Raw genomic sequence first — 13118 nt, 5'->3', positions numbered from 1 at the left:
TGCTTCCGATACCCAGGAAGCACCGCGAGCCGCGAGCGCGGAGCCATGTGCGTGCGTGCGTGCAGGCGTGCGTGCGCGCTGAGGCCGTACCAAGAGCCGGTGCTGGGGAGACACCCCACGCCCTGCTTCCTCATCATGACCCCTGAGGAAACCCAGAAGCGCTCATAAAAAGTGTCCATCAATAATCACAACCAGTGTTCTAGACTAGAACGTGTGTGATTTCAACTATCAGATTTGTTCCAGAGAGTTTAATAAACTCACTGGGATGTGACACCCCCACTGGAGGTAGAATATGGTTGCGTCCAAGATGGCAGCCGCTCTACTCTCCCAGCGCGCACTGCGCAGAGAGGATTGAACGATTTGGAGGGGTTGCCAAAGGCAGAATCCAGAAATCATTTTAGCATGCAGGCTGTTATGAAAAAAAAATGATGTGATCAAAATCCAATACCAAATAAAAGCTAAAAGTTCAACGAATCGTTGTATCTTGGTATCTTCGTCTTTAATTAGACAAACCTTCTGGCTGACATGACTTAAGCTCCCCCTACAAAGGTTTGTGTTTTAGACTCTTCTACTGACGGGGCAAAGGAACGGACGATTCCAAACTACAACCAAGACTTCTCCCCGAGCCAGAGACACCAAAAAAAAGGAAAGACGAACAGAAAGACGACTGCCTGACGCGATGTAAAAATGCATGCGGAACTTTTAGCCCTTACGGTCACCCGTATCACAGCCACGCGCAACTCAGCTTTTGCCCCCCCTAGAATGAAGGTCACTATGGTTCAGCCCGCCGGAGACGCCCGCCCTCGCAGGCGGGAGAGCGGAGTCACGTGGACGGGCCGGGCGGAGTGAGCGCGATCATGTGGGCCGAGCTAGCCGCCTGCGTCCTGGAGGACTTCCGAGAATGGTCGCTGGAAGGTGTATTATCTATAACTTGTTGGGGGATATTTTGGTCATCCTTTTTTATGTATTTACTTTTCTTTTTTTGATATTTTGTTTATTTTTTTGAGGTAGAAAGAGTCAGATAGAGAATGGGCGTGCGGGGGCCACTAGCCACTGCAAAAGAACTCCAAGACACATGTGCCACTTTGTGCATCTGGTTTACGTGGGTATCGGGAAATCGACTTGGGTCCTGAGGCTTTGCAGGCAAGTGCCTTAACCGCTAAGCCATCTCTCCAGCCCCTACTTATTTTTTATTTGCTTGTTTTTTGGCTTTTTATCTTTATCTTTTTTTTTTTTTTTCGGATGCAGGGTCTCACTCCAGCCCAGCCTAAGCTGGAACTCAGTCTTGTAACCCAAGCTGACCTCGACTCACAGGCATCTACTTGAGCCTCTTGAGTGCTGGGATTACAGGAGTGAGCCACCACCATCACTGGCTGTTTTGATCATCTTTAAAAAGACCAGTTTGGGACTTCAGATACTGGCTTTGCGTTTAAGGCACTTGCCTGCAAAACCTAAGGACACAGGTTCAACTCCCCATAAGCCAGATGCACATGGTGGCACATGCGTCTGGAATTCGCAAGCAGTGGTTAGAGGTCCTGGCATGCCCATTCTCTATTTCTCTAGTAAATAAATAAATTAAAAAATAAAAACAGTTTGGGGCTGGAGAGATGGCTTAGCGGTAGAGGCGATTGATTGTGAAGCCTAAGGACACAGGTTCGATTCCCCACTGGATGCACAAGGTGACACATGCTTCTGGAGTTCGTTTGCAGTGGTTGGAGGCTGTGGTACACCCCTTCTCCCTCTCTATCTCTTTCTCTCAAATAAATAACATTAAAAAAATTTTAAGGGGAAGCCAGGCTTGGTGGTGCATGTCTTTAATCCCAGCACTTGGGAGGCAGACGGAGGAGGATTGCCATGAGTTCGAGGCCACCCTGGGACTACACAGAATTCCAGGTCGGCCTGGGTTACAGCGAGACCCTACCTCAAGACAAACAAACAAAAAATTAAGGGGTAGGGGGAAAGCCTTTTTTTTTAAAAAAAGTTTATTTTGCGAGTGAGTGGATGCACCAGGGCCTTCAGCCACTGTGAAGGAATTCCAGACACATGCACCCTCTTGTGTGCATGTATGACATTGCATGCATTTGTGTTACTATGCGTCTGGTGGGACGTGTAGATTTGAACATGAGTTCTTAGGCTTCACAGGCAAGTACCTTAACTGCTAAACCGTCCCTCCAGCCCAAGGGGGAAAAAATATAATTTTTTTTTAAAAAGACCAATTTAGCCAGGCACATGCCCTTGATCCCAGTATTTGGGAGACAGAAGTAAGAGGATCCATCCTTGAGTTTGTGGCCACCCTGAGACTGCATAGTGAATTCCAGGTCAGCCTGAGTTTGAGCAAAACCTTACCTCGGAAAGGAAAAAAAGGTGGGGGGGGGGGTTGCTGGAAAGATGGCTTAGCGGTTAAGTGCTTGCCTGTGAAGCCTAAGGACCCTCATTCTAGGCTCAATTCCCCAGGACCCATGTTAGCCAGATGCACAAGGGGGCACATGCATCTGGAGTTTGTTTGCAGTGGCTGGAGGCCCTGGCGCACCCACTCTCTTGCAAAATAAACTTTAAAAAAAAAAAAAAAGACTTTCCCTTTCCCTATCTGCTTTCTCTCTCTCTCTTACTCTCAAATAAATAAATAAAAATTAACCAAAAAAGCTGGGCGCGGTGGCACACTCCTTTAATCCCAGCACTTGGGAGGCAGAGGTAGGAGGATCACCAAGAGTTCAAGGCCACCTGAGACTACATAGTGAATTCCAGGTCAGCCTGAGCTAGAGTGAGACTACCTCGGGGGGGGGGGGGGGGGAAGCAGTTTGGGATTGAGAAGTTAGCTCAATGGCCAAAGTGAAGACCTGATTTCCATCACAAGTATTCACATAATAATGCCAGTTGTGATAGCCAGTATTTAATCCCAGTGCTGGGGAGGTGGGGACAAGGAGCTCATTGACTAACCAGTATAGGTTAGTCGATGAGCTCCCAGTCAAAGGAGAGACCTTGTCTAGAAACAGGTGGACAGCATTCCTGAGGTTAACACTTGAGGTTGTCCTCTGGCCTTCACATGCACATACATTAAAAATAATAGGTGGAAGCCAGGCGTGGTGGCACACGCCTTTAATCCCAGCACTTGTGAGGCAAAGGAAGAATCACCATGAGTTCAAGGCCACCCCAAGACTACATAGTGAATTCCAGGTCAGCCTGAACTAGAGTGAGACCCTACTTAAAAAATAATAATAATAATAATAGGTGGAGGGACTGGAGAGATGATTTAGCAGTTAAGGAGTTTGCCTGCAAAGCCAAAAGGATCCTGGTTCGATTCTCCAGGACCCACGTAAGCCAGATGCACAAGGGGGCGCATGCATCTGGAGTTTGTTTGTAGTTCCTGGAGGCCCTGGTGTGCCCATTCGCTCGCTCTCTCTTTCTCTCTCCTGCCTCTTTCTCTCTCAAATAAGTAAATAAATAAAAATATATTGAAAATAATAATAATAGGTAGAGCCGGGCATGGTGGCATACATCTTCAATCCCAGCACTCAGGAAACCAAAGTAGGATTGTTGTGAGTTTGAGGCCACCCTGAGACTTCATAGTGAATTCCAGGTCAGCCTGGGCTAGTGTGAGGCCCTACTTAAAAAACAAACAAAAATAATAGGTGGAGGGACTGGAGAGATGACTTAGCAGTTAAGGAGTTTGCCTGCAAAGCCAAAAGGATCCTGGTTCGATTCTCCAGGACCCACGTAAGCCAGATGCACAAGGGGGCGCATGCATCTGGAGTTTGTTTGTAGTTCCTGGAGGCCCTGGTGTGCCCATTCGCTCGCTCTCTCTTTCTCTCTCCTGCCTCTTTCTCTCTCAAATAAGTAAATAAATAAAAATATATTGAAAATAATAATAATAGGTAGAGCCGGGCATGGTGGCATACATCTTCAATCCCAGCACTCAGGAAACCAAAGTAGGATTGTTGTGAGTTTGAGGCCACCCTGAGACTTCATAGTGAATTCCAGGTCAGCCTGGGCTAGTGTGAGGCCCTACTTAAAAAACAAACAAAAATAATAGGTGGAGGGACTGGAGAGATGACTTAGCAGTTAAGGAGTTTGCCTGCAAAGCCAAAAGGATCCTGGCTCGATTCTCCAGGACCCACATAAGCCAGATGCACAAGGGGCGCATGCATCTGGAGTCTGTAGTGCCTGGAGGCCCTGGCGTGCCCATTCGCTCTCTCTCTTTCTCCTGCCTCTTTCTCAAATATATAAATAAATAAAAACATCTTAGAGCCGGGCGTGGTGGCGCACGCCTTTAATCCCAGCACTCGGGAGGCAGAGGTAGGAGGATCGCCGTGAGTTCAAGGCCACCCTGAGACTACAGAGTTAATTCCAGATCAGCCTTGACCAGAGTGAGACCCTACCTCAAAAAACCAAAAAAAATAAAATAAAATAAAAACAAAATAAAAACATCTTAAAAACAATAATAGGTGGAGCCGGGCATGGTGGCACACATCTTCAATCCCAGAACTCAGGAGGCCAAAGTAGGAGGATTGTTGTGAGTTTGAGGCCATCCTGAGACTTCATAGTGAATTCCAGGTCGGCCTGGGCTAGAGTGAGACCCTACCTTCAAAAACCAAAAGTAATAATAATAATAATAAAGGGGCTGGGGAGATGGCAGGTAAGGGCACTTGCTGGCAAAGCTAATGGCTTGGGTTCAATTCCCCAATACCCATGTAAAGCCAGATGCACAATTTGTCACACGCATGTGGACTTTGTTCACAGTGGTAGGCGGTCCTGGTATGCCTATATTCTCTTTCTGTCTGTGTCCCTTTCTCTCTCAAATAAATAAGTAAATAAAGATGTTTTTAAAGAAAAAAGCCAGGGGATGTGGCACATGAGATAGGAGGATATCTATGAGTTAAGAGACCAGCCTGAGACTACATAGTGAATTCCAGGCCAGACTGGGCTAGAGTGAGACCCTACCTCGAAAAAGGGAAAGAAGCCAGGCATGGTGGCTCATGTCTGTAATCCCAGATGTGGGAGGCAGAGGTAGGAAGATTGCTGAGGACAGTCTGGGACCACAGAATTCTGGATCAGCTTTGGCTAAAGCAAAAATTTAAAAAATAATAAAGAAGGACCAGGTGGGTGTAGTGGCTCTGGTTTGTAATCCCAGCACAGCGCTAAGGAGTCTGAGGCAGGAGGACAGGGAGTTCCAGGCTAACTTGTGCTGCATATGATACCCTTACCAAATGAGCCCTCTAGGGTCTCATGGGTATGTAACCAATATGAAAGCTGGGGTCATTTGGCTTTACTCAGAAAACAGGAGGGTTGGACTCAAACCCAGTGGCTTACAACTTCAAGCCTTGAGAAATAGAGACTGAAGGCTTCAGGCTCAGTAAACCAAAGACTTACGGCTGTAGGTGCTCCGGATAGAGGCTTATTGCTCTGGGTTTTAATGGTTGGTGGCACAGCCTGAAGCAGCTACTGTAATCCTCAATCTTACCAGTAGTCAGCTTCAAGTGGTGTTACAGCTCCCAAGCCTTGGGTGTGGTGACAACAGCTAGCATCACAGCTGTCAAGCCGCTTGTGTTGGGACCTTAACCCTAGAGTTACAGCTCTTGGCATCAGGACCCTCATCCCTTTATTTATTTTCGGGAGCCTGGGAAGAGAGAATTGGAGCGCCAGGGCCTCAGCCACTGAACTTGATTGAACACCAGGCACTTCCGCCACCTAGTGGTCATGTGCGACCTTGCATCTGCCTCAACTTCGTATGTCTGGTTTATGTGGGATCTTGGAAAGTCCTTAGGCCTCTCAGGAAAGTGTGTTAACCACTAAACCATCTCTCCCGCCCCTTCCCCCCCCCCCCCGTGGTCTTTTGTCTTCACCTCATCACAGCCGCCTCTATATTTCCAGTATCATCATTCCCTCCACCTCTGCTACTTGATAACCCTGCCCCTGATACTGTACTATTGGATAGCCTCCAGAGTGAAACTACTAACCAGCCTGCTTCTGTAACCACGGGCTGCGTGAAAGGTGTTAGCACCATTCGGAGCAGCCCTTTATGTGAACAAAGGGTTGTTGGCACCAATCAGAGCACAACCCGGATGGAAATGAAGGATTATGTTTGCACCAATCAGAGGCATTTTGCTGGGGTGGGGGCAGGCCCTTGTGACCTGGGTGAAAATGGCTACAGGATCACCTAAAGTGCATGGAAGGGGGGGGCGGGGCCACACAGAGGGACAGTGATGCCAGCTGGGCTTGAGAGATGGCCCAGTGGGTTATGTACGCTCCTTGCACAAGTATGAGGGCCTGAGTGAACCTGAGAGACTGCTTGAGTTCGATCCCCAGGGTCCCATTGTAAACAATTGGGCATGGTCATGCAAGTTTGTAAGCCCAATCCTGGGGGAAGCAGAGGCTGAAAATTGCTGGGAGTGGGGGGGGGGGAGGGTCCCAAACTGCAAGCTCTGGGATCATCAAGGGACTCCATCACTAGGAAAAGTAGGTGGTGAGTGATGGAGAGGGACACCTGACGTTCTTCTACAGCCACCATAGGTGAGCCCATCGAATACCACATCAGCACACATCGTACACCCTATACCACCCGTACCGCACTCACACCTGGGGGATGTAGGACTGGGATGGTGTCTCCAGGAGCCAGTGTTGTGCTTTGGCAACCTGATAGCTGTGGTTGCTGTGCCGCCTCCTCAAGGTGTCTGTGGTGTGTTCAAGAGTAGCCAGGCTGCCAATGGGAGACAAATGGAAACACCTATTTTTTAATACATATTTTTATTTATTAGTGACAGAGAGAGAGAGAGAATAGGCATTCCAGGGCCTCTAGCCACTGCAAACAAACTCCAGATGCATGTGCCACTGGTTTATGTGGGACCTGGAGAATCAAACTTGAGTCCTTAGGCTCCGCAGGCATATGCCCTAACTGCTAAACCATCTCTCCAGCACCACCTATAAAAGTACTGTTGAGAGCCGGGCGTGGTGGCGCACGCCTTTAATCCCAGCACTCGGGAGGCAGAGGTAGGAGGATCGCCGTGAGTTCAAGGCCACCCTGAGACTACAGAGTTAATTCCAGGTCAGCCTGGACCAGAGTGAGACCCTACCTCGAAAACCCAAAAAAAAAAAAAAAAGTACGGTTGAAATCTGTTAAAATTGCTATTGAAGTTTATAAGGTTTGTTTCTTTTTCCCTTTTTCTTTTCGTTTTGTTTGTTTGTTTGTTTTGTTTTTCAAGGTAGGCGCTCACTTTAGCTCAGGCTGACCTGGAATTCACTATATAGTCTCAGGGTGGCCTTGAACTCATGGCGATCCTCCTACCTCTGCCTCCCAAGTGCTGGGATTAAAGGTGTGCACCACCATGCCCAGCTCTGGCTTTTTTTTTTTTTTCTTCTTCTTCCTTTTTCAATTTGAGAGAGAGAAGGGGTGCTCCAGGGCCTTCAGCCACTGCAAAGTGACTCTAGGCATGTGTACCCCCTTATGCACACATGTGTGACATTGTGTACTCGAGACCCTGTATATCCAGTTTATGTGGGACCCGACGATCCGAACGTGAGTTCTTAGGCTTTGCAGGCAAACGCCTTAACCACTCTCCATCTCTCCAGCCCTCTTTGTTGTGGTTGTTGTTTTTGTTTATTTGTTTGGTTTTGGTTTTGGTTTTTTAGAGGTAGGGTTTTGCTCTGTCAAGACTAGGCTGAACTGGAATTCACTCTGTAGTCTCAGGATGGCCTCAAACTCACAGCAATATTCCTACCTCTGCCTCCCAAGTAATGGCATTAATGGTGTACACCACCACTCCCAGCTCCGGTTCTTTTTCTTTTTCTTTCTTTCTTTTTTTTTTTTTTTTTTTGTTTTGTTTTGTTTTTGAGACAGAGTCTCATGTAACCCAAGCTGGTCTTGGACTCCCCATTGTAGCTGAAAATGACCTTGAATTTATGATCTTCCTGTTGGGATTACAGATATGTACCACCATGCCCAGCTTCTTTCTATATTTGCTAGCATTCTTCTCACCTTAGAATTAAAAAAAGAAGAAAGAAAGAAAGAAAAAGAAACTGGGCGTGGTGGTACATGGTGCATGCTTTTAATCCCAGCACTCAGGAGGTAGAGGTAGGATGGTTGCCATGAGTTTGCGGCCACCCCTCAGACTACATAGTGAATTCCAGGTCAGCCTGGGTTAGAGTGAGACCCTACCTCACAAAAACAAAAACAAAAACAAAAACAAACAAAAAAAAAAAAACTGGGTGTAGTGGCACACTCCTTTAATCCCAGCACTTGGAAGACAAAGGTAGGAAGATTGTTGCGAGTTCGAGGCCACCCTGAGAGTACATAGTGAATTCCAAGTCAACCTGAGCTAGAGTAAGACCCTACTTTGAAAATCCAAAAAAAAAAAAGAAGTTAATTCTTCCTTATATGTAGATGTGTTCAGATCTGTGCATATGATTGAAATGCATTATATACGTATATGAAAGTGTAATAACAAACCCTTTATTATGTGTAATTAACACATGATAATAAAAACATTAAAATACATGATAATAAGGCTGGGTATGGTCGGGCATGCCTTTAATCCCAGCACTTGGGAGGCAGAGGTAGAAAGATTGCCATGAGTTTGTGGCCACCCTGAGACTACATAGTGAATTCCAGGTCAGTCTGGGCTAGAGCAAGACCCTACCTGAAAAAAAAAAAACATAGGGGGCTGGAGAGATGGCTTAGCAGTTAAGGCACTTGCCTGCAAACCCAAAGGACCTAGGTTCAATTCCCCAGGAGCCACGTAAGCCAGATGCACAAGGTAGCACATGCATCTGGAATTCATTTGCAGTGGCTGGAGGCCCTGGTGTGTCCATTCTCTATCTGTCTCTCTCTCTTTCGCTTTCTCTCTCTCTGCTTCTTTCTCCCTTTCTCTCAAATAAATAAATAAAATAAAATATTTAAAAAATGCATGATAAAAATGCATGATAAGAGCCAGACGAGGTGGCACATGCCTTTAATCCCAGCACTCTGGAGGCAGAGGCAGGAGGATCACCAAGAGTTCGAGGCCACCCTGAGACTACATAATGAATTCCAGGTCAGCCTGAGCCATAGTGAGACCCTACCTCGAAAAACCAAAAATAAAAATAATAATAATAGGGCTGGAGAGATGGCTTAGCAGTTAAGCGCTTGCCTGTGAAGCCTAAGGACCCCGGTTCGAGGCTCGGTTCCCCAGGTCCCACGTTAGCCAGATGCACAAGGGGGCGCACGCGTCTGGAGTTCGTTTGCAGAGGCTGGAAGCCCTGGCGCGCCCATTCTCTCTCTCTCCCTCTATCTGTCTTTCTCCCTGTGTCTGTCGCTCTCAAATAAATAAATAAAAAATGAACAAAAAATATTTTAAAAAATAATAATAATAAATAAATAAATAAAATAAGTGATAAACCCTAAATTTACCTATAAAAAGAGGAATGATAAACCCTAAATTTATCTATAGAAAGAGAAATGATGGGCTGGGGAGATGGCTCAATTGTTAAAGCCACTTGTTTGCAAAGCCTGTTGGCTCAGGTTCAATTCCCCAATACCCATGTAAAGCCAGACTGGCACTCATTTGCAGTGGCAGAAGGCAAATGAACCAAACTCCTTCAGTAGTGTTAGTCCGCAGGTGAGAGTGAAGCCCCTCATGATATCCCCCACTTCTCAGCAGTACTCACTGTTTGAACGCAGTTTCCATCACAATTCTGGGGGATGCATTAGACCATAACCTCTAGGGGCCAGGTGCCTCACATAAGTGAGGCTGTATGTATTTGTCTCTTTGTAACTGATTTCTCTCAACATTCCATCCTTGGAGTTCATATGTGTTGTAGCATGCAACCGGTGATCTTCCTTTTCAATGCAGATACCATGTTTCTCCTAAGCATACATCTGCGTGTGGACATTTGGTTGGCTTCCAGTTTTTAGCTATCGTGAATGATGTCACTGTGAACATAGTGTGCTTTCACACATGTTTCTGAGGAACTTGTCTGTTGCTTCCCATAGAACAATTCCATCAACAGTGGGAAAAGTTGGGGGGGAGGGAGGGAATTACCATGGGATTTTTTTTATAATCATAGAAAATGCTAATAAAAAAATTAAAAAAAAAACAGTGGAAAAGTTGATTAATACCAAGGTGAGGGGAAACTACAAAAACACACAAGGGCTGGGAAAATGGCTCAGCAGTAAAAGGCATTTGTTTTCAAAACCTGTAGCCTAGATTCAAGTCCCCAGGACACATGCAAAGCCAGATGCAGAATATGCATGGGAAAAATAAAAGTGGGCTGGAGAGATGGTTCAGCAATTAAGGCTGCCTGCAGTGCTTATCCAGGTCAGCCTGGGCTAGAGTGAGACCCTACCTCAAAAAAAAAAAAAAAAGAGGATGGGGAGAGGGAATTATGTTATCAAGAACGGTGTTTTTAGTTTTAAATTATTATTTTTATTTTTATTTATTTATTTTTTTTGTTTTTCAAGGTAGGGTCTCACTCTGGAAAGAGAAAGAGGCAGAGAGAGGGAGAATGGACACACCAGGGCATCCAGCCACTGCAAACAAACTCCTTTGCATGTGCCTCCTTGTGCATCTGGCTTACATGGATCCTGGAGAATTGAACCCGGGTCCTTTGGCTTTGCAGGCAAATGCCTTAACTGCCAAGCCATCTCTCCAGCCCCTAATTTATTATTTTTTATTGACAACTTCCCATACTTATAGACAATAACCCATGGTAATTCTCTCCCTCCCCCTACCTTCCCCTTTGAAACTCCATTCTCCATAATATCCCATACCCCTCTCAGTTTCTCTTTTCTTTTTTTTTAATATTCTATTTATTTATTTGACAGAGAAGAGGTAGACAGAGAGAGAGAAAGAGCCAGAGAGATTGAGAATGGGCGTGCCAGAGCCTCCACCCATTGCAAACAAACTCCAGACGCATGTGCCCTCTTGCACATCTGGCTACTGTGGGGAATCAAACCTGGGTCCTTTGGCTTTGCAGGCAAACACCTTAAATGCTAAGCCATCCATCCCTCCAGCCCTCAGTTTCTCTTTTATTTTTTTTTTCCTTTGGTTTCTCGAGGTAGGGTCTCACTCTAGCCCAGGCCAACTTGGAGTTCACTCTGTATTCTCGGGGTGGCCTTGAACTCATGGTGGTCCTCCTACCTCTGTCTCCCAAATGCTGGGATTAAAGGCATGTGCTACCATGCCCAGCTTCTCTCTTTTATTTTGATGTCATGATCTTTTCCTCCTCTTATGATGGTCTTGTGTAGGTAGTGTCAGGCACTGTGAGATCATGGATATCCAGGCCATTTTGTGTCTGGAGGAGCATGTTGTAAGGAGTCTTGCCCTTCCTTTGACCTTTTTTTCCCCCTAAATATTTTTATTTTATTTATTGCTCAATTTTTATTAACATTTTCCATGATCATAAAAATATTCCATGGTAATACCCTCCCTCCCCCCTATTTTTATTTTTTATTTATTTATTTGAGAGAGAGAAAGAGAAATGGACAGAGAATGGGCACTCTGGGGCCTTCAGCTGCTACAAATGAACTCCAGATGCATGTGCCACCTTGTGCATACCTGGCTTATGTGGGTCCTGGGGAACTGAACCTAGGTCTTTTGGCTTAGAAGGCAAATGCCTTAACCACTAAGCAATCTCTCCAGCCCAGCAATCCTTTTGTTCTTTGGTGGATGTGTGTCCTATGTTTGTGTGTGTGTGTGTGTGTGTGTGTGTGTGTGTGTGTGTGTGTGCAGATACACCTGTGTGGAACACACACAGAGGTCAGAATTAAAGTAGCCTTCTCTCTCTCTTATTCTCTCTCTCTCTTTGTTTTTTGAAGTAGGGTTTCACATTAGCCCAGGCTGACCTGGAATTCACTATGTAGTCTGAGGGTGGCCTCAAACTCACAGTGACCCTCCTATCTCTGCCTCCTGAGTGCTGGGATTAAAGGCGTGCGCTGACACTCCACGCTGTTAAAATATCTTTCTCTACTGCTTCTCTGCCTTGTAACCTTGAGATAGTCTCACTCATTCGGGCTGTTCACCTGTGCCAAGGACAGATGGCAAAGGGAAGTTAACTAGGCTTGGGGACATGTCACTCATAGACATTTGTATTCTGTGAATTGTCACCAGCCAGGCCTGCAACCCTCGGCAAGAAGGGTTCCATTTCTGTTCTGACCTAGGTGCCCAGTCAGCACCTGATTGGCTGGCAACATGGGTGCAATGGGAGTGTGGTCTAGCTGACCTCACACAGCAGATGTGAGGGCAAAGGAGCTCCCCAAAGGAGGGCACATATGGATGAGCAAAGACAGGTGCTTCTGCCCTACACCCCCAAATCAGACACTCTGGACCACTGGGCTTTTCTACACATTTGTGGTGTGTGGCCATACGGAGCGCAAAGCTGTCTCAAAGGAGGCTAGCCTCACTGAGGACCATGGCCGCTGGAGTGAAAGCTAGGTCAGGCTCAGGCTCACCAGATGTGCCCTGCTTGGAGTCCTCAGAAGGGCTTTGGGGACTCCTGGGGCTGATCCCATGAATGCTCTGGATGGCTAGTATCTGGTGCCATTCTCCTGCCTCTGTCACAGGTGGAGGTGAGACCTCCTACGTCACCCAGGATGTGTATTTCTCCTTCCCAAGTAAAGTGTCCTGGCTTGGTGTTAGGAGACCCCATGAGCCAACTGTGTGTCCTTATAAGAACCACTTAACTTCTCTGAACCGTACTTCAGAAGACACCATTGTATTCTGATGGTAAAAAGGACATGGAAAGACAGCCAACCCCTGATACAAGAAAAAAAAACAAAAAAAAAACAATGCTCAAATGGAAGCTGGGACGTGGTGGCACACACCTTTAAATTTCAGCACTTGGGAGGCAGAGGTAAGCGGATTGCCATGAGTTCGAGGCCACCCTGAGAATACAGAGTGAATTCCAGGTCAGCCTGGGCTAGAGTAAGACCCCTTGAAAAACAAAACAAAAAATAAAAAACAAAAAAAATAAGGCAGAAAGAAAGAAAATGTTCAAATGGCCATTGGAAATAAATAAATAAAAACAGAGGTAAGAGGATTGCTGCCAGTTTAAGGCCATCCTGAGACTGCATAGTCAAATCGACATCCTGGACCACAGTGAGCCCCTGCCTCGAAAAAACAAACAAACAAAAAAACCTAATGTATCAACCT

The sequence above is a fragment of the Jaculus jaculus genome, chromosome 2 (assembly GCF_020740685.1).
Source record: "Jaculus jaculus isolate mJacJac1 chromosome 2, mJacJac1.mat.Y.cur, whole genome shotgun sequence".
Classification (NCBI taxonomy): Eukaryota; Metazoa; Chordata; class Mammalia; order Rodentia; family Dipodidae; genus Jaculus; species Jaculus jaculus.
This window is presented reverse-complemented; position numbering follows the sequence as displayed.